The following is a 23,802-nucleotide window of genomic DNA, read 5'->3' as shown; positions in this document are numbered from 1 at the left end:
AGTTAAACGACAGTTAGAATTCAGTTTTCCCAAACTGCAGTTCTTTCTTTAGCCCACTGGTGGGCTGCCTCCTATTTATATTTTCTTCATAGGTTCTTTTTTGCATACATGTAAATATCCATGCAGGGGATCACCGGGGGACCACAGGTTCTCTTCGTACACCTGGCATGTGATCTGAGGCAGGTCAGTTGGATACCCTAGGCCGGTTTTTCTTGAGTGGAGGAGATGGTGCTGGCCTTGATGTCATTTCTGTTCTGACCTCTCATGTGGTGGGTGGGGGTGATGGGAATACACAGGAATTTGACAAACCCAAGCCCAACATTCTTCTGACCCACACGGGATTACAAAACAATGCGGAAAAACTACCAGTAAATGCCTGCCCATTATTTGGGGGCACTGTGCCATCCAAATAAAGTCAGGAGGTTAAATGGCTACCAGAGCATCACATCATCTGAGAACATCATGTCTGTTTGGTTTGGGCTTAATCCCAGGTTAGGAGAATCTAAACCACGGTCTATACTTAGTTTAAATTAACCAGGGCAAAACATCTGTATCAGCATTAATATAAGACCAACTTCAACGTCTCAGGGCTTATGGAAAATATTTGCATTTTTCTTTCCTTAAGAGACTGCCTTATTTCATATATGTATGTGTGTGTATGTGTGTTTATATATAATTGTATGTGTATGTGTGTATATGTATATATACATGTGTATATATGTGTATATATATGCATATACATACATATATACATACATACATATATATATATATATGGGCAAAGATTTAATATACTATCCACAGGCTATTCAGATTATTCAAGAGGCCCTCAGTTGAAGAAGCAAACAGACAGACAAAACGGTTTCATACACAGGCAGGCATTTAGCTGAGTAGGTCAGCAGGATACGGAAACTTGCTTTGAGGTGGTTTTGTATTCTCACCTAGGATTCTACTACTTAATGGCTGTGTGGCTTCTTTGCAGGCTATATACAGAATTCATAAAGGGTATTATGAAAGTAAATTCAAAGAATTCTGATGTTTTGAAATTTGTTGTGACTTGGTTAACTATGGTGAAATGTTACATTCATGTTACACTATGGCATTTGTTTATACGGGTCTGATTATGGGAAAACTTAATGAAGTTTTAAAAAATTCTATGTTTTTCAAAAATTCAGTGTTTTTCTTAGGTGAAGAATTTGTTTCAACTATTCTTCAAAAACCAAAAAAGGAGCCACCATATACTTTACTTTTCATATAAAGATTACTCAATATATTTTAAAATGGGTGTTCCAGAATTAGACTTCCAGATTCCTTGAATTCAGAGTGTGGAAAAGGATAGGCAGCTCCTGTAATAGGAGACATTCTTTTAAAAGCCTGGAATGTTGAAACCCTCTTAGACTGAAAACATGTCAGGACATGCCTTTTTGGGATACTGTCAAATGGTTTAGGCTCAGAATTCCACATTCCGTACTTTTGAAGTTGTTTTCTGTTGGCAAATGACCTCTTGATTATTTTCATGTGGTGAGTATTCAGGCCAACCTTTTTGGCTCCAAGTGATTTAAAAACACACACACACACACACACACACACACAAACAAACCACTCTGAAGTGTCCGTATTTTTTTTTTTTTTTTTTTTTTTTGAGACGGAGTCTCACTCTGTCGCCCAGGCTGGAGTGCAGTGGCCGGATCTCAGCTCACTGCAAGCTCCGCCTCCCGGGTTCACGCCATTCTCCTGCCTCAGCCTCCCGAGTAGCCGGGACTACAGGCGCCCGCCGCCTCGCCCGGCTAGTTTTTTGTATTTTTTAGTAGAGACGGGGTTTCACCGGGTTAGCCAGGATGGTCTCGATCTCCTGACCTCGTGATCCACCCGTCTCGGCCTCCCAAAGTGCTGGGATTACAGACTTGAGCCACCGCGCCCGGCCTGAAGTGTCCGTATTTTAGCATAAAGTTAGGAATTATGCGAGTGCTGGGTGTATCATGGTCAGTTCTGTGAGCCTCGCCACAGTTTATAGCCAAAGTCAGAGGCTTCAAAATCAGACACACATTGACCTGGAATGCTTTATTCTCCAGTGCTCTTTCTTGATTCTCAAAAGTATCGCTACTGTGAAAAAATTTTCACTATTAGGGAGCTGTCATTTCCCTGGTAAAAGTAAACAGCAATTTCATTCACCTCTGCTCGTTTCTGGATGAAGGCTGGCAATGGCTTAAGGAACAAATAAATGAATGAGTAAATGAGTGGAGTTCCCTCCTCCTGACTCAGAAAGGTGCTGTTTCCCCTCATGAAGGAGACACAACTTAGATGCAAGCCAGTTCTCCCACTACATAGAGCCCTTCTGTTTTTAGGAAGTTCTGATTCATGGATTGGAGAATTGCACTAAATTAGTGTGCTGTACAGCATGGGCCTGGTTAAATTAAACATAAATGCTCTGCCCCCTGCCACCCACCTCAGTCTGACCACGGAGAGTTCATTTGATGGGCGCCACTATCTGTGAGACCCAAAGGTAGCTGACTTCAAACCCTGTCTACATTTGCCTTATTTAGACCATGTGTTAGTAGATGTTGTAATATTTTTTATGAACCAGTAGGATTCTCAGAATGCTTCAAAACAGAGAGGCATGATATTGGGTGATGATTTTTTTTTTTTTAAGTCTCGTCTCGATTTAATTTTGTGAGAATTTTTAAAAATTGTCTGTTTTATTGAGAAATTACTCAGAGATCATATACAATGAGAATCTCGGCTGGAAGAAGATAAACAAAACAAGTATAACAAGGGTTCTTTTAAAACATTTCATTTTGCAGACCAATAATACAACTTGTAAATCTTTTACAAATACTTTTCTTACGGTGTATAAATTATATTTTACCTGAAGCTAATAAAGCCACCATAGAGAAGAAAGTTAATTTTTTTTCTTTAAGCTTTCCATAGGTAGTATAATTTAAATAATTCTATGGTAGAGTTTCAACACCTCAGATTGAGCACTTTTGTTTACGAAGTAAGAACAGTAATCCTCATGTAAAAAGGTGGTATTGCTACCCTAGACAGCAGATGGTGTTATTAAATACACAGGCAACGTCTAAGGTCATAAGGAACTAACAATTAACCAGAAATACGATCTGTCACAGTCGTTTAATGGATAACCTACCAGATATATACCACTTGTATTCTTCTGAGTGGTGGGAGGTAGTCAAGCTTCAGAGCAGTTGCAAAATCGTTTAGAAATATTGTAATTATATTCTTATTCAAGCATTTAGTGAAACCAACAAGCCAGAAAGTGAAAATCAGTGTGATTTCCTCATAATACTGTGTCCTATTAATCTAGTTTGAAAAATACTTTACCAGTTCAGACAGCACAATTTCATAGCTATCCCTGAATCTAACTGGTCTCCCCAAAGTAGGACTGTTAAAAGTTCGAATTTTTTACTGCTAGTCTCAGTTGTTCTCAGATCTCTTTACATTATCATAGGTATAATTTTTGCTCCTGAAGTTTTCATTGTGTGAAGGTAAAAAACTGGAGCATACACAATAGCAAATGGAAGCAGGGTGACAGGAGACAGCTGGGAAACTGTAGTGGGGAGAAGAGGGAGTCAGCTGGGGCTGGTGGGGTGGACCGTAGGAAGAGGATGGTCTCACCAGTAAGGAATGGGTGGCACTATTAAAATCTGGATGTGGGCTCAATTTCTATTGTAAATCAAATATAAATCTATCACTAAAATAGGAGCTGGAGACACAGTGCCCAAGTCCTCATGAGAGTTTCACAGTAAGGGTTTGCCATGTTGAATGTGTCATCAATTCCTTTTCAGTTAGGGCTTTTGAGGATGAGGAACTGAATTCTAAATTCACCCAAAGGAAAAATGGCCAACAGGGCAGCAACTAAGCTTGAATCACAAAGAACAAACTGCTTGGTTAGAATTTGGAAAAGTGGCTGCGTGCAGTAGTGCACACCTATGATCTTAGCACTCTGGGAGGCTGAGGCAGGAGGATCACTGGAGACCAGGAGTTTGAGACCAGCCTGGGCAACATAGCAATATCTCTACAAAAAAAAAGAAAAAAAAAACAAAAATTAAGGCCAGGTAGAGTGGCTCACACCTGCAATCCCAGCACTTTGGGAGGCTGGGGTCTCTAGAAAAAAATTAAGAATTAGCCAGTTGTGGTAGTGCATACCTGTAGTCCCAGCTACTAGGCAGGCTGAGGTAGGCGGATTGCTTGAACCCAGGAGGTTGAGGCTACAGTGATCCATGAACCATGATCATGCCACTGCACTCCAGCCTGGGGAACAGAGCGAGACCCAGTCGCTAAAAAAAAAAAAAAAAAAAAAAAAAAAAAAAAAAAAAGTTTGGAAGAGTGAACGTTTTCCCATAGGCAAATAACTACGAAGCATACCCAAGAGTCGTGACTCTAGCCGTTGTGTCAACCAATTGTAAAAACAGCATCTGGAAAAGCAAAAACATCCTCAGTGCCCCAGGTGAATAGAGATGAACAATGAAAAGCAAGGTTCAGAGGTCACTGGCTGATCAGGGTAAAAAAGTGGGTAGATTCCAATCTTCAGACAAAAACTATTCTTAAAAGACAAAAAGTTATTCAATTTCCTTGCTGTTGGATTTGCTGAGGATGTCTGAGTCCCAGAGAATGCATACTAATAAGGACTTTTTTCTTATACAGTTTCATGCATTTATATATGTTTATTTAAATTTCTCTAAATTTAAATTGAATAAGGAAGGCAACAGCATCTCGGGGCACAGACTCATAATTGGAGACCTTCATCCGCAAGCTTAGCTAGCTTGATTTTCCATGTGGCCAGGACACCTGCTGAAACTTCCAGCAGTCCTCAGAAAAGATGATGAGATACCCTTGGGCTGAATGAGTAAGAACTTTCTGGAGAGTGGAAGACTGGTGAAAGTCCAGCTGGAAAAACATATGGCAGCAGAGGCAGAAAGAGTGCTTTATGACCGGGAGCTGTATAAAAAAAAAGTCTGAAGGCTCAAGGCAGCCGTTACAACCTAGGATCTTACTAAGCATGATGGATGTTCTGACTTCTAGGATTGTCTCCAATTTACCTGGACCGCAGCCAGTACCGTATCCTCAGGCACCCCGTGGGACAGTACATACAGAAGAACAGCATCGCACCACATCCTATCGCCAAGGCCAGGATTCCGTGCCTCTGCCCACCTCCCCACCTCCTTGAAATGGGGGAAGTAGGGGGAAGAGTCAATTCTTCTTGGAGCACATGAGATGGTAGCTTGCTGTGTTGTCCTGAAAGCAAGCAAAGTTTCTAAATCACTGTAGATAGTTTTTGGTTTTTGTTGTTTTTTTTTTTTATAATAGATATGTTGGGAGGGAAAATGGCTATGGTAAATTCCATTCTCAACCACCACACATTAACTCAGAGAATTCTTGAGCCACACAGTGACAGACTGAGCTCGAGGAGAAAGACAGGTAGTCTGAGTTTCAGACTACAGAGCCATTTGGAGGTGACATGTACAGAAAAATGCACAGCTTTGAGGTTTTATATCGGTCCTTCCCTGCCCAATGTCATTTCCCAAGTAATAGAAAGGAATATTTTATTTTTTCATGTTAACTCTTCATTATAATCATCTCTTATTGCAATGACCATTTGTATCTGTTACTGAGAACAGGTATAACTAGCTTTCAGAACATTCTACATGGAATGATACATTCCTTAGAAATCCATTAAGAGGTGATTATTCACAATTACAAAAGGACCCTTTATAAAGTCTGTAATTTACCACAGGATTAAAGAAAAGTACAGTTGACCTTTGAACAACACAGGTTTGAATGGCACAGATACATACCTTGATTTTCTCTTGCCTCTGCCACCCCTAAGACAAGGAGATCAACCCCCGCTCTTCCTCCTCCTCCTCAGCCTACTTAACTTGAAGACAAGGAGAATGAAGACCTTTATGATGACCCACTTCCCCTTAATCAATAGCAAATATATTTTCTCTTTTTTTTTTTTTTTTTTTTTTGAGACAGAGTCTCACTCTGTCGCCCAGGCTGGAGTGCAGTGGCATGATATCGGCTGACTGCAACCTCCACCTCCCAGGTTCAAGCAGTTCTCCTGCCTCAGCCTCCCGAGTAGCTGGGATTACAGGTGCCTGCCATCACGCCCAGCTAATTTTTGTATTTTTAGTAGAGACTGGGTTTCACCATGTTAGCCAGGCTGGTCTCGAACTTCTGACCTCAAGTGATCCGCCTGCTTCAGCCTCCCAAAGTGCTGGGACTACAGGTCTGAGCCACCGTGCCCAGCCCCTCTTCTTTACGATTTTCTTAATAACATTTTCTTTTCTCTAGCTTACTTTTTCTGTAAGAATACATTATATAATAAGACAATACAAAATATGCATTCATGGACTGTTTATGTTATTTGTAAGACTTCTAGTCAACAGGTAGGCTATTAATAGTTAAGTTTTTGGGGAGTCAAAGTTAAACTCAGATTTTCGAATTCACGGGGGTTGGCACCCCTACCTCCATGTTGTTCAAGGTCAAATGTACTTAAATAGTATTAGATTTTTAAAAATATAATCACCGTAGACTTGTGAAAGCTCCGCACAGGTTGCTTTGGAGAGGCAAGCATGCAAACCTCTTTTCATGGATGCCTCAGCGGTGGCATCTGTAATGCAGCCATTGCAGACACCACTGTTTTTCTTCAACAGACAATACTGTCTCCCTTTCGGCTTCTCTGATAGATGTTTCACCACTATTTCACTTAAGCTGTGGTGACAGTAGAAGCAGCAATTACTGTAGTCACAAAAATCAGGGTCTACCTTTATTACCAGATCATTATGACAATTATCTCCTCCATTTTCTCTGTCCGTGCATACACATTTCCAAGGCATGTATTTTCATTACCAGACAGAGAAGGGCCCACAGGTCAATTGCACACACTCCGTGCTGATAAAGTAATGTCATTAACTTTTGATTTTTTTTAAAAAGCAAATATGGTCCTCTATTCCTGGATTGTGTTTTTCCTCTTAGGTACTCAAGTAAAAACCAAGATGGTCTCTCTCTCTCATTCTCTCCCTCTCTCTCTCTCTCTCTATATATACACACACACACACACACACACACATGCACACATGTATATATATTTATATACACACACACACACATATTTAATTTTAATAATGTCAGGCAGTATGTTTTTTGTTCGGAATGTGCTTTGCACCCATGAGCGAAAGCCAGTGCTGTGAATCTAAAACTACCTGGGCCTAATGAGGAAAGGTTTTGAAACCCCGGCATTTCCTAAATGTTCAGGGAGAGAAAACAAAGTCACCTCTTCTTAAGAAAAACTTTTCTCTTTAGGGGGTTCCAAGGATGTTGACATAGATCTAGGCCAGGGAATGGTCAGATGTTTGTTCTTTTGAATGGTGTCCCCACTTCCCCTTTCTGGGGACCTCGGTCGACTTCTTTTGCATTTCCTGGCTCTGTTTCACACAATGCTCAGAGCTTCAAATCCCCCTTCTCTGCAGTTACTCCAAGGTTTAAGCTGTGGGAAAGTCACCCAGGCTTATGCGGGGGATGCCAGTGCTGCTTCTGCTGCTGTACTGCTGTGTCAACACACCACTTCTCTCTGCTTCCCTTGCCTCTGTAAATTGATATAAGAACAGCAACAACAAAACCAATGGCCAAGTCAGTATGTGATTTACAAAGATGTCCAGAGACCACTCAGTATCAGTATCAGCCAGCAGATAAAGCACGGGGCTTAGAGTCAGAGAGCCTGGGCTCTTATCCCAGCTCTACCACTTCTTAGTTGTATGATCTAGGTAAGTGACTTAAACCATCTGTGTCTCAGTTTCCCTATCTGTGAAACATGGGTTTAAAGTTAGTACCTACTGCAGAGGTTGATGGGGGGATTAAATGATGTGCAAAATGCCTGGAACAATGCATGGTCCATGGCAAGCCCTGGATTCACATTGGCTTTTATGTTACGTTAGTTCCAGACTATGCCAAAGCAGGCACTTGTAAAACCAGCCAGTTCTGCTGCTGCTCCTGGCCAGGCTTCAGGATCCTCAGGAACAACCTCTGCTACTTAGCAGTCCTCCACATCCACCACTCCATGGAAGCAGCTGTCATCAGAGCTGCCAGTGACTTCCCTGTGACCATCTCCAAGAGGCTCTTAGTGCTCTAATTCTTTCTGAGTCATCTGCCACTTTGGATATCACTCCTCGGCATCTTTTTCTCACCTTGACTCTTAAAGAAATATCCTGTACCTACTGAACTTCTTTTCCTATGTTTTTATTTTATGTGTTTTCTCTCTGCCTCCCAACATCCCCAACTCCCTACTCCACCCTGGAAGTGTCAGTATTTGGCACATAGTAGATGCTCAGTAAATGTTTGTGAACTGACTTGAACTGTGTTGTTGAAGTAGTTCCTTAACTGTATCCCTTTGTATCATTTTCTTGATATTTGAGCCCTTGCTGCTCTGCCTGGAATCTCTGCTATGATGAAGCAAACCCTTCAACATCTTCTGACTTCTAGTTCATCTGTTTCTTCTTTTGAGCCTTGAAATTCATTTTATTTTATTTTATATATATTTTTGATACAGGATCCCACTATATCGCCCAGGCTGGAGTGCAGTGGTGCAATCATGGCTCCCTGCAGCTCCGACCTCCCAGGCTTAGGTGATCCTCCTGCCTCAGCCTCCCCAAGTAGCTAGGACTACAGATGTGCACCAACACACCTAGCTGATTTTTTGTATATTTTGTAAAGACAGGAGTTTGTCATGTTGTCCAGGCTGGTCTTGAACTCCTGAGCTCAAGCGATCCACCTACCTTGGCCTTCTAAAGTTTTGGAATTACAGGCGTGAGCCACCATATCCAGCCTGAAATTCTTTACAATTAAATTAACCTGTCTCAAGCTTCCAATTTTGGGACGGAGGTATATTTTTAAGTTCTAGATTTCACTTTATTCAGGAAACAGGAATTAGGTCCCACCACACATCAAGACTACATACTATCATCCTAAAAATAACTCCTCTTGAGGCATACAAGATCATGTTAACAAGGGAATCATATTCTCTGAGTGGCAGAACCCAACATTTTAATATGCATTTTATGGGTGTGGTGGCACATGCTTGTAGCCCCAGCTACGCAGGAGGCCGAGGTAGGAGGATCACTTGAGCCCAAGAGTTCAAGGCGGCAGTGAACTATGATGGCACCTCTGCACTCTAGCCTGAGCAACAGAACGAGATGCTGTCTCTAAAAAAATAAAGGCTAAAATAAAAACAAAATTGATTCCTTTTCTTTTTTTTCTTTTTTGAGATGGAGTCTCGCTCTTTTGCCCAGGCTGGAGTGCAATGGTACGATCTTGGCTCACTGCAACCTCTGCCTCCTGAGTTCAAGCAATTCTCCTGCCTCAGCCTCCTAAGTAGCTGGGATTACAGGCACGTGCCACCATGCCTGGCTAATTTTTGCATTTTTAGTAGAGACAGGGTTTCACCATGTTGGTCAGGCTGGTCTTGAACTCCTGACCTTGTGATCCACCCACCTCAGCCTCCCAAAGTGCTGGGATTACAAGTGTGAGCCACCGCGCCTGGCCCATAAAATTGATTTCTTAAAGACAGTGAAGTATGATAACTGTTGGTTTGCTCTTGCCCAGAAGTTGAATGAAGGTTTGACCTATGAGAATCAAGGACAATTAAAATACTAGCTTATAGCATAAAAAGAGAAGCAGACTTCCCCTTACATGCACATACATACACACTCTTTCTGAAGTCAACTATACATACTTTTTAAGACATTACACATTGGATTGTTCCCACTATCACACGATCTTGTAATGATCAGGTCTGACTTCTCTGTTACGCATAGTGGGGAACCAAGATACTTTTAGGGGCTCATGAAAACGTTTGATTTTAATTTATTTTAAAATCAGGGCCGGGTGCAGTGGCTCATACCTGTAATCCCAGCACTTTGGGAGGCCGAGGTGGGAGGATTGCTTGAGCCCAGGAGTTCAATACCAGTCTGAGCAACATGGCAAAACCTCGTCTCTACGAAAAAAAAAAAAAAAAAAAAAATTAGCGTAGTAGTGCATGCCTGTAGTGCCAACTACTTGAGAGGCTGAGGTGGGAGGATCACTTGAGCCTGGGAAGCGGAGGTCGCAGTTAGTCAAGATAGCACTGCTGTCCTCCAGCCTGGGTGACAGAGTGAGACCCTGTCTCAAAAAAATAAATAAAATCAAATCAGAATGAAAAAAATAATAATCACAAGTATATAAGAACAAATTCATATACTTTTAAATTTTATTTTTAATGAAGAAAGGAGCCCACAAAGACAAAAATACCCCTGGCATTTCCAGGCACCACAGGAGTCACAATGAGGCCCTAGTAAGGACACTGATTCAGTCGAGGTTCATGTATTCACACTGAGTACTCCTGGAAATTTTCATATTTTAGAGTTATATATTGTGCAAGACTTAGTCTTTGATTTTCTAGTTTTTTCTATTTATACTAACACCTCAGAGACCTAATACATTTCATGGCCTTTGTTTACTGTCTCTATTGTAACGACTTCCAAGTCCCTCTCTATTCTTGTGTTGGAGTTCTAATTTTGTACTTCTAACTGCCTGTTGGGTATTTCCACCTGTGTATCTCATCGCTAGCTCAGTTAACAAAGACATCGCTGAGCTCACCATCTTCCCCTGCTCTTCGGTTTTCTCTCTTCAATTTTCATGTCTGTTAGAGTTCCTGCTAATTCTGTAGTCAGTAATGAGCCAACCACGAGCTTATCTCCTTCTTCATCCCCTTATCTGAGGACCTGATTGAGCCTCTGGTCCCATGCCCACTGCCATCCCTATTGGAGTCTCACTGCCGGTTCCTCAGCCAAGCATCCTTACCTCTCATCGAGTTCCACATGCAGACTCCTGACTGACTTCTCTGCATTCCAGCTTCCTCGTGCGACACATTCCTGACCCTCCCCGAATTGATCTTTGTACTGCTTTCATCATTTTCCTCCTCTGCTCCATAATTCCTCCACACTTCAACCCAAACTCCTCACCCAGTTTAGAAAGCTCTGCTCACATGGTTCCCCACACTGTAGCCAATGCATCTCCCAACACATTAACACCCACCAGAGGTAGTGATTAAGGAGTCCATTCACTCACGAACTAGACTTGCTGTCTTAGTCTTTTGTTCCTGCTCATTCATTCATTCATTCATTTATTCTGTTTTGAGGTAACTACTCTGTCCCAGGCACAGACACCTTAAATGTTCCTCTTTTACCTATGCCAACCCTATACAGCCTTCAAAGCTCAGGACAAGTTCCAATCCATGAAGCCCAGGTCTCCCTTCTATCACAAGTCTTTTTCTTCTGAACTCCTGGGACGCTTAGAGACATTGTCAAACATTTAGGACTTAAACATGTGACGTGAGATTTCCTGACTGTGTCATGCATGCTGTCCAGTCTGACTTGTTGGAGTTTCTGCAAAGGTCTTTACAGAAGATCTGTCTTTTTAGCACTCAGCTGCATCTGGCATCAAGCCCTGGATGGACTAGTGGTATGCTAACCCATTGGTTATTAATCATCGCCACGATTGTTCATGTGTTTACTATAGTATGATCCAGGCATTGACTACACCAGGCACTTTATGAGGTTGTTATTATCCTCCATTTTTTACAGATGAGGAAAGTGAGGCTCAGAGAGGTTAAGTGACTTCTCCAGTTTTACATAGTTTTGAAGTGGCGGAGTGAGAATTTGAATATAGGTCCGACATAATTCAAATATTGTGCTCTTGACCACTTAACTAAATTAACTCTACTTTCTGATTGATTCATATATGTTCAAATCTACTCCTTCTCCTCCTAGTGTCATTATGTTTGTTTTTTCTCTCCTTTGTATTTTTAAGGCCTGCTGGTCTATCCTTTCAAGGTTCTACACTTATGCTGGACCCACTAAGCTGTCCTAGAACATCATAGTAAATGTCCACCAGATGTTAATTATTTGAGTGAGAATGGTTGTGAGCATTGGGATTCACATGTGGGCTCCCCCAGCCAGTACCCTTCTCTTTTGCAGTAGCATATTTTGTAGATTAAATAAAACTCAAGATTTAAAAAACCAAATTAATAAATGATCAATGGAAACAGAAATTTGGAACATAGAAGTAGCATTTCAAAATGAACACCTTATATGTAAAAGCTCACAACCAGGAATTTCTTCAGTTGGGTTTACAGCAATGTTACATCACTAATACTAGGTTTCTCTCTATATGGCCAAACATGTAAAGCCTTCATATCTGATTATGGAGCACATCTAGACTGTTAAAAAGCTTTCTATAATATTAATAAAATCAAATAATTAATAACAATTAAATTGCATAATCATAGCAATTTCATTCTGAGAATGTTTTGTGGCCTAAAAGCAAATCCTTGAGATATTTGTGCAGAAGCGTCATTGCAAAACAGAATCTGCAGTAGAACTATGTCATCTTTTGGTTCTAAGTTTGCCCTGTCATTGCTGGCAGACAGCAAGTATTTATGTGCTTGCTAGCTCTTTAGTGGAACCGATCTTCTGTTTTCACTGTTGCCTCCTGTGACACAAAGTGCCACCTATCTCCCAAGGTTCTTTCTTGGTAACAGAACTCTAGTTTTTGGCTGGACTCATTTCCCCAGTGGTAGAGGCTGCTGGCTGGTCATGCCATGAGCCCAGGTCGTCTTCTTCGGCACAACCAGATGCCATTTCTCAGCCTCCCTTGTGGTTATGTGCATGGTGTGCTTGAGTTCTGGCCATTACTGAGCTGAAGCGATGTGTCCCTTCTACTCACACTTCTGTAGTCCTGGCCTACAGAAACCCATGATGGTTCTCTATGCTCTTTATCGTTCTACAGCTTAATGCAGATAAGTAACAAGATATTGGAAGACAAGTGTTGAAGATGAAAGAGGCACAAGATAGAAGAAACCTGGGTCCTTAGATCCCTGCTTGAAGGAAAACCACTTGCCAATCCAGAACATCATTTTGGACTTCATATGAGTGAGAAGCAATCCTGTATCATGTTTGAGCCATTAAGAGTATTTTGGTTGTTTGTTCTGATAGCTGTAAGTATCTTACTAACGTAGACATCATAAGTGAAAGACCATGTTTCCTCACCTCCCCTGCTAAGTGTAACCGTGTAACTAAATTCTGGCCAATGAGATGTAAGCGGAAGTGTTTTGTGTGACTTTGAAAGAGGATGCTTCAGGGAAGCTGATTTGGACGGGATGGGAACACTTCTGTCTTCTTTTGCTCCTTCTCTTTTATAGTCCAGAACTCAGACAAAATGTCAGGAATTGCTCTGACCGCCTTGCACGTCTGTGGATGGGAACTATTTTCTAAGACAATGGGGTAGGGTGATAGAGAAGACTAGGTTTCTGATGGACGTGGAGCTGTTGGGCCCATCTGGGATCCTTAACCCCGTCCACAATGCTTTTATGTTAGAGGAATCTCTTTCTTGTTTAAGCCCCTATTTTATTTCTCATAGAGACACACATTCTTTCTATAGGAGCACAAGTGACCATTTTAATATTTGAATCAAGTTATGCCACTTCTTGGCTATGAATCCCTTCATGACTTCATGAATCCCTTCATGATGAATATTTCTATATTTGAAATATAGAATCGAATTTATATTTCTACCATGGTTTATGAAGCCCTGCTTAATTTGTCTCCTACCTACTCCACTGACCTCACTCCAATTACACTGGCCTGCCTTCTGTTCTGCTGTAGTGACTGATCATTCACCTCCATGAGGCCCTACTGCCCTACTGAAGATGTCACCTTTTCAGAGAGGTTCTCTGACCTCCACCTACAATAGGCTCTCCCAGCTTTCGTCTGTCTCACCACCCTGTTTATTTTCTACATGGCTCTGATCACGGTCTTTAATCATCTGGCTGATGTATTTATTCATTTGTTTGTCATGATCTCCCCAACTAAAATGTAAGCTCCGTAAGGCAAAGATGGTCTCCCATACAACACAGTGCCTGCTGCATAGGAAGCGCTTATTACGTTATGAAAAACACAGCAAACGTGTATGTATATTTGAATATATATAAACACTAGATGTATGTGCATGTGTACACATATACAGTTAACCTGTGACTAATGCAGGGGTTAGGGCGCTGACTCTCCATGCAGTTGAAAATCTGACTTTTAATACAACTTGGTTTTTGAGTTTATAGTGTGTGGATTTCTTTTTAAAAACCTGGCCCTGATTCTAATGAAAGAAAAAGTGGAATTAAATTTAGCCATTATTAAGGATCCAACAAATCAAATATAAGTCACAGTGAATACTAAAATTTTGAGGTGAAAAAGATAATTAGAACTGGAGATAGACATTACAGTGCCGTCCCAGAAAATGGCAGTATCTAGCCCATGAGAGAGTTTCTTTCATGTTTTCTTCATTGCATGTACTAAACATAGTGATTGCTTTTTATCTTTTTAAAAAAATCTAGGCTGGGCGCAGTGGCTCACGTCTGTAAACCCAGCACTTTGGGAGGCCGACGCAGGCGGATCACAAGGTCAGGAGATCAAGACCATCCTGGCTAACACGGTGAAACCCCGTCTCTACTAAAAATACAAAAAAATTAGCGGGGCGTGGTGGCGGGCGCCTGTAGTCCCAGCTACTCAGGAGGTTGAGGCAGGAGAATGGCGTGAACCCGGGAGGCGGAGCTTGCAGCAGTGAGCCGAGATGGCACCACTGGACTCCAGCCTGGGCAACACAGCGAGACTCTGTCTCAAAAAAAAGGAAAAAAAAAAAAGAAAAAAATATATATAAATAATTATTTGCTCTCTGTTCAAAAATCACTCAGCCATATAGAATTTCCTGCTGAAGACAATTATGATATAAAAATTTTAAAATTACCCCACCACTTTTTTTTTGTTTGTTTTTTACCTCTGTCAGTTTGTTACCTTTATTCCTGAAAGAAAGACTCAAGACTCATGTAATACTCTAAAATAGGTATTAACAGGAAATGTTCCTGGACAATGTGGGTTTGCAAGAGAAACAAAGAATTTATTGTTGACTCGATTACTAGCTCGAAGTAATCAGAAATTCCATGAAAGACACTGCAAGTTGACCTTTTAAAATTACTTTAAAACCTGAGGTTGATTTGTATTTCTTAATCAGCATCTCAGAACAATGTACATTCTTTCTGCATAGTGTTATGGGCATCTGGGGCTTTGGCTTGATCAACATCCACTTCTTCCTGTGATACCAAAGAACCACCCCTCCCTGACTCTCAGTGTCTGTTTTCTGGTGGGCTTGACTCTTACCCCTAACCCCAGGGGTGGGGCATGTGGTCCAAGTCTGGTCAATAAGAATTTTAACCATGCTGGTGGTTCAGGAATGAGTATGTGTTATATGCTGAGCTTATCAGAACCAATATTGTCAGCCCCAGGGGTTATGCTAGAAGTTTTGAAAAGGATAAATTCTCTTCCGGGGTGGTTAAACCTATAGAAAATTAGCCTGGAGCTTCTGGTGGACATCTTGTCAAAAAATAGTGATTGCCTGCTTGAGAATGAAATCAAGAGAGAGGAAGGCAAAGCTAAAATGCCTGGAGAAAATTCCTGAAGACATTTTTCAAGGATCTGGAACCACCCTTGAACTTTTTTTTCTTTCTTTTAGAGACAGGGTCTTGTTCTGTTGCTCAAGCTAGAGTACAGTGATGTAGTCATTGCTCACTGCAGCCTCAACTCCTAGGCTCAAATGATTCTCCTGCCTCAGCCTCCCAAGTAGCTGGGACTACAAGTAGCTGGGACTACAGGCATGCACTGTGCCCAGTGATTTTTTTTTTTTTTGTAGAGATGAGGTCATGTTATGTTGCTCAGGCTGGTCTTGAACTCCTGGCCTCAAGTGATCTTCCCACCTTGGTCTCCCAAAGTAACTGACTTACATGCATGAGCCACTATGTTTAGCCTGAGGATTTTCAGGTACATAAACAAATATATTGCCCTTATTTGAGTTTCATTTCTCTCACTTGAAACTGAGAATCTTAAGTATACACTTAATTTGTTACTAAATGAATTAGGATATAAAGATTTTTTTTAAATTACTTCACTACAAAATTTTCTGTAACTAGAAGAAAGATGGCCATTCCTCCCCAAAAGAACTCTTACGACTTGTATTCATTTATCAGAAAATGCAGTTTCCTTTTGCCTATATACAATCTAAAGATTTTTTAGTATACTTGTTTAGTTGCCTAAATGTTCTTTATATGCTTGTCTTGTCCTTGCAGTTCATATGAGGTATTATGTCACCAATGAGCAGGGACTATGATGAATGTGTCTTTAGAACACCCAATGAAGTGCCACTTGCCACAAGAAGGTAAGTCACAATTTCTGATGGCAAGAAAAGGCAATCATTCTTCCTATAGTTTTGTGCATAAACCGTCCTGCCTCTCTGCTGGGGGCCACCTATGGGGAGAGGAAAACTTCTCTCTCATGGCCGTCCTTTCCCAGCACAACTTTAGCTCCTGTTGAGACCAACGCCTTACCTGGAAAATGCAGAGTGAAGGGGTTAGGCCCATCAAAAATTTCCATTCATGATGTTGGGTCAAGCAAGGCATCACATAGAATCAACAGAAACAGAAACACCACCACATGTGAAGAAGGAGCCATGCTGGAATGAACGAGGGATGTGGTATGGGTGAGTTACATGGTACGGAGCACAGGAGCTGACTGCTTTGTGCTCTTCCAGGTGGGATCATTACTTGCCAGCCTTCTAGCTGATGCCAGTGACAACAGCACGACAGGCTGAACTGGATTCTTTATGACTATGTATTCATTAGGGGGAAAAAGCACTTCCAATGCAAATGACGGAAATGGAAACAAGATGTGCACTCTGCTGCCTAAATGAAAGCTCTACCAGGTAGGCCATTCACACTAAGAGTAGCCAAACAGGGTCTGTCAGGACAGTGGCTGCAACCCCTGTCACAGAGAATGGACAGTGAGAGGTCCAAATGGATTGGGGGGCATGAATGGCACCTGACTTACAGCAGGAGCTCAGCACTTTTACTGTCTTTGCCGCTTCACTGGAACAAGGAGAAAAAGACATTAGGATGAAGGATAATGTGTGATACACACATAAAGATGAAAGCGAGAGGGACACACGCAATGTCACTTATTGGAAGGACCACTTTAGGCTGCTCTGTCCTCTCTCCCCTTAAAACATGCTCCACATTGTTTTAACCATCTGTGGCCCACTCTGGAGCTCAAGGAACCGTGGCCTTTCTGCTTTATTGTGAGCACAGCCATATGAAACTGCAATCTGGCAGCTGAAGGGGAAAGTACTTTTACTGTCTCTACTGAGAAAGGGTTTGGATGAATCGAATCCCCTGTTATGCGTGAAATTGTACCCCCTAGAAAGCTCTGTTTATGACCCAACCCACGGTACCTGTGAATGTGACCTTATTTGAAAATACGGTCTTATAGACGTAATCAAGCAAAGATGAGGTGACAGTGAATTAGGATGGGCCTCAGCCAACATGACTGGTGTCCTTATGAGAAGCAAGGAAGAGATATAAGGAGAACATGGTGTGACAATTGAGACAGAGATTGGAGTGATGCATCTACAAGCCAAAAAATGTCAAGAGCTGTGAGTCACACCAGAAGCTAAGAGAAAGGCGTGGGACTGACCCTCCCCTAGAGCCATCAGAAAGAGTCTGACCCTGGTGACACCTTGATTTTGGACTTCTAGCCTCCAGAATTATGAGAATAAATTTGTGTTGCTTTAAGCCACTCCGTTTGTGGTAATTTGTTATGACAGTTCTAAGAAACTAATCCACCCTGCTAAAGAGTAAATGTCCAATGCAAAACTTACTACAAGGATGAAAAGGCTGAGATATTCCGAAGAGTCATAATGAACTGTGCCATCATCTACAAGGAAGTGCAGCACTGCAACAATTCAAGATAGATCCTGGAGGCGTGGCAGGACAGATGTGCCCACCAGACCAGGAGCACTTTCAGGACAGCATCATGCCTTGTTCTCCTCCACATCCCTCCCTCTGTGCCTGAAAACCAGAAATGCTCAATTAAATGTTGAAAATGTCAATGAATTCATAGGAAAACTATCTCAGATAAGTGATTAACATTATTATTATTATTTTTTTTTTTTTTTTTTTTTTTTTTTTTTTTGAGACAGAGTCTTGCTCTGTCACCCAGGCTGGAGTGTAGTGGAATGATCTCGGCTCACTGCAACCTCCGCCTCCCAGGTTCTAGTGATTCTCCTGCCTCAGCCTCCTGAGTAGCTAGGATTATAGGCATTTTTTTGCATTTTTAGTAGAGACAGAGTTTCATCATGTTGGTCAGGCTGGTCTCGAACTCCTGACCTCGTGATACACCTGCCTCGGCCTCCCAAAGTGCTGGGATTACAGGCGTGAGCCACCACGCCCGGTCATGATTAATGTTATTTTATGATGCCATGTGAGTCCTTACCATCACCTTCCATGAAGACGTAACTGACAAAGACATCCAATTTGATGCTTTCATTGGAGAAACCCACCCTTGGCCATTGAAGGGCACAACTTTGGGTTTCTTTGAGATTTAATCTGGTCCTTGGAGTCCCAAATGGCAGATGTGGCCAGTAACAGCTTTTTACAAATCTTCAAATCCCACTGACACTGGGATTCTGCCCTTCAGATGTGGCCGTGGTTTTTTCATTGGCAGGGCAGGATATGTTACTCTCCATTTAACATCGGCCCACCCAAAGTGTTAGCCTGCTGTTTCGTACATGAATCCATCTTAAATGCCTCCGAGTCTCCCGGCGAAGGGTGCTGCCATCAGCAGCAGCCAATAAATGAAATAATACCAGATATAAAATCAGCCACATTGGTCTCCTGGAGGTAAATAGAGCACAGGGGCGTTTTATTTACTGAAAGGCCAGAATGGCGATACCTGTAAATGTTGAATGTGAATGTGTTTTATAAAGTGTAAAGGGCTATAAAGAAGTCAGTTATTATGTTTATTATTGCTCCTGCTCTGTACACTTGATCAAATGACAAACCCAAAGACTCACTTCTCTGGGCTCCGGTTTCCTTACTAAAATGAGGGAATTATGTTTAATATCCCAAGGTCCCATTTTTTTTTTCTTTGACTCCATGAATCTATCAGCAGGAACTTCCATCCAAGTTCCTGAAATGTGGGAATATATTTGGTGATGCTGTTTACATATAACATTAAATTATTTTGCATAAATTTTTCAGAATGTGTTTTGTATAATATCGAAGACGAAGAGGGAAAAAGTAAGGTAAGATGGGAAAGTAGGCCATAAGAAAGGATAAGGAGAAACACTTAAGAAAGTCTACCTATTATTATAATTAAAATTCAACTTACCTGGAAAGGGGAGGAGGGTATTTATGATTAACATGAATATAGTCTGTGCTCATTGCAAAGTAAATTTTCAGAAAAAAAGGGCAAAATCTGATTATTTTAATCATCAGATTAAATGAAATTAGAAATCCCACCTACCTTTTAAAGTAAACAGCAAACTTAATATTTTACTACATAGAAGAAACAATTGAAATAATCCTAACTTCAGGTTATCGTTGCATGTAACAGAACACCGTATTTGAAAATGATCCTCATTGAGTTTTTTGGATTCAGCAACTTTTTCTGTGGCTAAGAATGTCCCTTGAGTTTCCTGAAATCTGCTAGAATGCTGGGAAGAGCTGTGTAGAAATACTTCCAAAGGGTCAGGAAGTAATTTAGGATTTTGCATTCAATGGAATCAATCTTTCTTGTGTATTTTTACTTACCTTTTTAGACAATAGGCCAATGATTGTAGGGTTTGTTCTAGCCTTGAAACCAACTCTCTGCAGAGCAACTCCTGTTTCCACAAAGGGTGCATCAGGATGCACAGGACCCCGGATCGCAGGCCCCACGTGTGAACCAAGCAACACAGACCATCGATAACAGCGACCTCTCTAGGGTGAGTTCTCCTGAGATGCAGGGCACAATCAACAGGACAAACAGCCCTAAAGATGACAAATGAGTATACTGGCCTGGGCTGGACGAAAAGAGGCAATAGGGCTAAAAACACAAAACCAAACTTGTTGTTTCTCTCCATAACTTCCTTTTGATCTCAAATACCGTGTGTTCTCACTTACAAGTGGGAGCTAAACAATGGGTACCTTGGGCATGAAGATGGAAATCACAGACACTGTAGATTCCAAAGTGGGGAGAATGGAAGAGGGGCAAGGGTTCAAAAATTACTTGTTAGGCTGTTAGGTACTATGTTCACTTTTTTTTTGTTTGTTTTTTTGTTTTTTGTTTTTTTTTTTGAGATGAAGTCTTGCTCTGTCGCCCACCCTGGAATGAAATGGCACGATCCTGGCTCACTGCAACCTCCGCTCACCAGGTTCAAGTGATTCTCTTGCGTCAGCCTCCTCAGTAGCTGGGACTACAGGCATGCGCCACCACGCCTGGCTAATTTTTGTATTTTTAGTAGAGACACAGTTTCGCCATGTTGGGCAGGCTGATCTCAAACTCCTGATCTCAAGTGATCCGCCTGCCTTGGCCTCCCAAAGTGCTGGGATTACACATGAGAGCCACGGCACCTGGCCTATGTTCACTATCTGGGTAGCAGGTACACTAGAAGCCCAATCCCACTATTATGCAATATACCGACGCATATGTACATACACCTCCTGAATCTAAAATAAAATAGAGATGCAGAAAAGAATAATTCAAAAAATATTTTGAGAAATGTATAACAAGAGCCATAAAAGTGTTTATATTCCCTTGTCCTAGTAATTCTGCTTGTGGATGTTTATCTTAACAAAATAATCAGAAGTGTGTAAAATGATTTATGGATAAGCATGTTCACTGAAGCATTCCTTAGACTACAGGAAAAATCCCCAGTATACAAAAATGAGGAAACACTTAAATTCATCATAGTCCATTCGGATGATGGAATGCTGTGTAGCTATGTAAAAATCACATTTTCAGAGATGGCTGTTGATCAGTGAAAATGCCCAATCTATAACATTCTGTGAAAAAGACAGATATACAGCCATATTTTCCATATAATTATAATTTTAAATATGTATGAATGTGTGTGTATATATGTGAAAAAATTGGAAAGAAATGTACTAAAATGTTAACTCATTATCTCTAGGTGGTAGAATTATGAGATTACAGGTGATTGTTTCTGGTTCTTTATATTTTTTAGTTTTTTTAGTTTTTTTTTTTTTTTTGAGATGGAGTCTCACTCTATTGCCCAGGCTGGAGTGCAATGGCATGATCTCAGCTCACTGCAACCTCCGCCTCCTGGGTTCAAGTGATTCTCCTGCCTCAACCTCCTGAGTAGCTGGGACTATAGGCGTACACCACCATGCCCAGCTAATTTTTGTATTTTTAGTAGAGACAGGGTTTCACCATGTTGGCCAGGATGGTCTCGATCTCTTGACCTCATGATCTGCCCTCCTTGGCCTCCCAAAGTGTTGGGATTACAGGCATGAGCCACTGCGCCTGGCCTGTTTTTAAGTATTTTAAGATTTTTCTACAATGACTCTATATTGCTTTTAATGTCAAAAGTCTCAATAATTTTGAAGGTTGTGGTATTTATATACTTTTCTTTAAAATGATGAATGTTCTCCCTAAATCAGAAATGTGGACACTGTGTTTTGGCTTTAGTGTAGTGAGGTGGAGTATTATGACTAAATACTGTGTTTTCAAGCATTAATGACTCAAAGAGCAAGTACTTACAGAGCACCTACTATTTCCATCAACCAGTGTTATCGAACACTTACTCAATAAGTGTTGGCCTCTGACTTTACACCCAGAGCCAGGAGACCACAAAAAAGCAATAATGCCAGGTCTGCAAGGTGAACGCGAGAAGCTCCTGTTCTAGGTACTTGTGACTGTCCTGTAATGCTAAAGAATGAACCATTCCCAAAGATTTGGCAAACTCGCCAAGCTTACTCCCAAGGAGTCTAACCTTTCCCCAAGTATCTAGTACTCAGGCCCACCTGCTTAGCCTGGTCTCACTGAAGTGTGGAGGCAAAGCATTTGCAGCTTCATCATCTGCCATTTTGTCTCATAAGGAAATTGTGTTAGTCCAAGAGGCTTGGTGTGTTATATGGTTGTACAGCTTAGTGCTTTCTTAGCATTCTGTTTAAGTGCTGACAACTTGATATTTTCATCAATGGTTGCTATATTTCTCCATATGTTATGTTGACAGGCTAATAATTTCGGAAGTCAATTTATCTCTCTCTCTCTCTTCTCCCAGTTTACGTATTTCTATTTTCCAATTCCTTTATCTGCATTTTGTAAATATCTCAAAATAGTAGAAGACAGGGCCTCTGGGATCACTTGGCCCAATCCCCATATAATTGGATCCTTAGGGCTTGCTATATCTTTAAAGAAATTGAGGTCACCTTTTGTCACCAAGAATGAAGCACCTGTTGTGTGACTGATGGAGATCTGTATACAGAGCACATTGCCCAGGCAGGTATGACTTGGTTACAGACAGCCTCTTGGTGTATAATAAAAGTTGGGATCAGGTTGTACACATTTTGCTTACTGTAGCAGAGAGCTCTCCACGAACAGAGAACTGTCTAAACGGGGTGGTTGGCCACAGAAGCTGCCCAGGGATGAACCTCCTTTCCACATTAGCCCATGGCCTTTCCAGACCTGAAATTTGAGTTGCATGTGAGTCACTTAGACAGGCCATCTGTCAATTATTAAGCGCCATCAGTGGGCCCAGCAATTCCATTCTTCGTAGTGCAAAGGTCCTCTACACACTCCAGGTCTATACCATCAAAGTGGCTATTTTTCTCAACTGATCTCTGCCCTTTAAAAAAATGGGGGTCATCTATTTCCAGGGATCACTATTTACTCCCGATTGTCAGATGGTGGAGCCCAGTGGTTAATAAACAACCTTGTTTTAAATCCCATCTCAGTTGTTTGCAAGCCATGTGTCTTTCAGAACTTTACTTAAATTTCTTGAGCCTCAGTTTCCTCACTGGGGTGTGGTCAAGTGATAATCAAGTATTTGTACTTTAACCCTGTATGTACCTCGCTGATAGCAAGCCCTCAGAGAAGAATTAACTTAGAGTTTTTATACATTCCCTCCAGTGCAATGTTCCTAACATACAAGGGGCATATGTGTGTATTATGAGTGGGAAGAAGGAAGGAAGGAAGGAAGGATGCAATTGATAAGGCTTGCATTCAGCATTTCTGTAGTCTAACTCTCTTTCCTTAGGAAGATCTGGATGTGCCAACATTTCTTATATATTGTGTGGAGGTGACTTCGGTTTTTCTTTCAGCCCTTCATCACTTGAAAGAGCATTTGGTGATAATGAGCAGGTTTTGAAGTCTGTGAACTAAATTAAAAGTAAAAATAAATGGGATGGTGAAATTTTGTTTGTGCCTTAAGGGAACTCCCTTTTACCCTCTCACTCTGTTGATGATGTAATGTTTGTTCTAACATATCATCTAACAATTCCCTCCATTCATTTTTTTCTCCTTATTTCTTCTCCTTTCAAGTAACAGTATCTTCAACAATCGTTCAGCTGTTCAGAAACTTAAAAATCATGAGGCGATTCTTAAAGGATAGGAATTCATATTGATCACACAACGTGTAATCCCACATCTATATACTGGCAAATGGTGGCACAAACACCATAAAATCTCGGCTTGCTTTGTAGCCATTCTGGATTGCTGAGTTCTAGGTAAGTAAGAGGTGGTCCTTCAAAGCAAAGAAAGAAAGAAAGAAAGAAAGAGAGAGAGAGAGAGAGAGAGAGAGAGAGAGAGAAAGAAAGAAAGAAAGAAAGAAAGAAAGAAAGAAAGAAAGAAAGAAAGAAAGAAAGAAAGAAAG

At 41.2% G+C, this 23,802-nt stretch overlaps 1 long non-coding RNA gene across 8 annotated transcripts in view; it reads left to right on the top strand.

Moving 5' to 3' along the window:
• The window catches only part of LOC106995060 (uncharacterized), a 43,191-nt gene that overhangs the window by 7,910 nt on the left and 11,479 nt on the right, over positions 1–23,802 (top strand). For 3 of the 8 annotated variants that reach the window (XR_013411785.1, XR_013411784.1, XR_013411786.1), the window contains exons 2-5: positions 12,841–13,048; positions 16,223–16,311; positions 16,684–19,911; positions 20,267–23,656. This is a non-coding gene — a long non-coding RNA (uncharacterized LOC106995060). The remainder of the gene's footprint in view (positions 1–12,840; positions 13,049–16,222; positions 16,312–16,683; positions 19,912–20,266; positions 23,657–23,802) is intronic. The other 5 variants (XR_013411791.1, XR_013411790.1, XR_013411783.1 and 2 more) reach the window with 5 other exon arrangements.

This window comes from Macaca mulatta, chromosome 1 (assembly GCF_049350105.2).
Source record: "Macaca mulatta isolate MMU2019108-1 chromosome 1, T2T-MMU8v2.0, whole genome shotgun sequence".
Classification (NCBI taxonomy): Eukaryota; Metazoa; Chordata; class Mammalia; order Primates; family Cercopithecidae; genus Macaca; species Macaca mulatta.
This window is presented reverse-complemented; position numbering and strand designations above follow the sequence as displayed.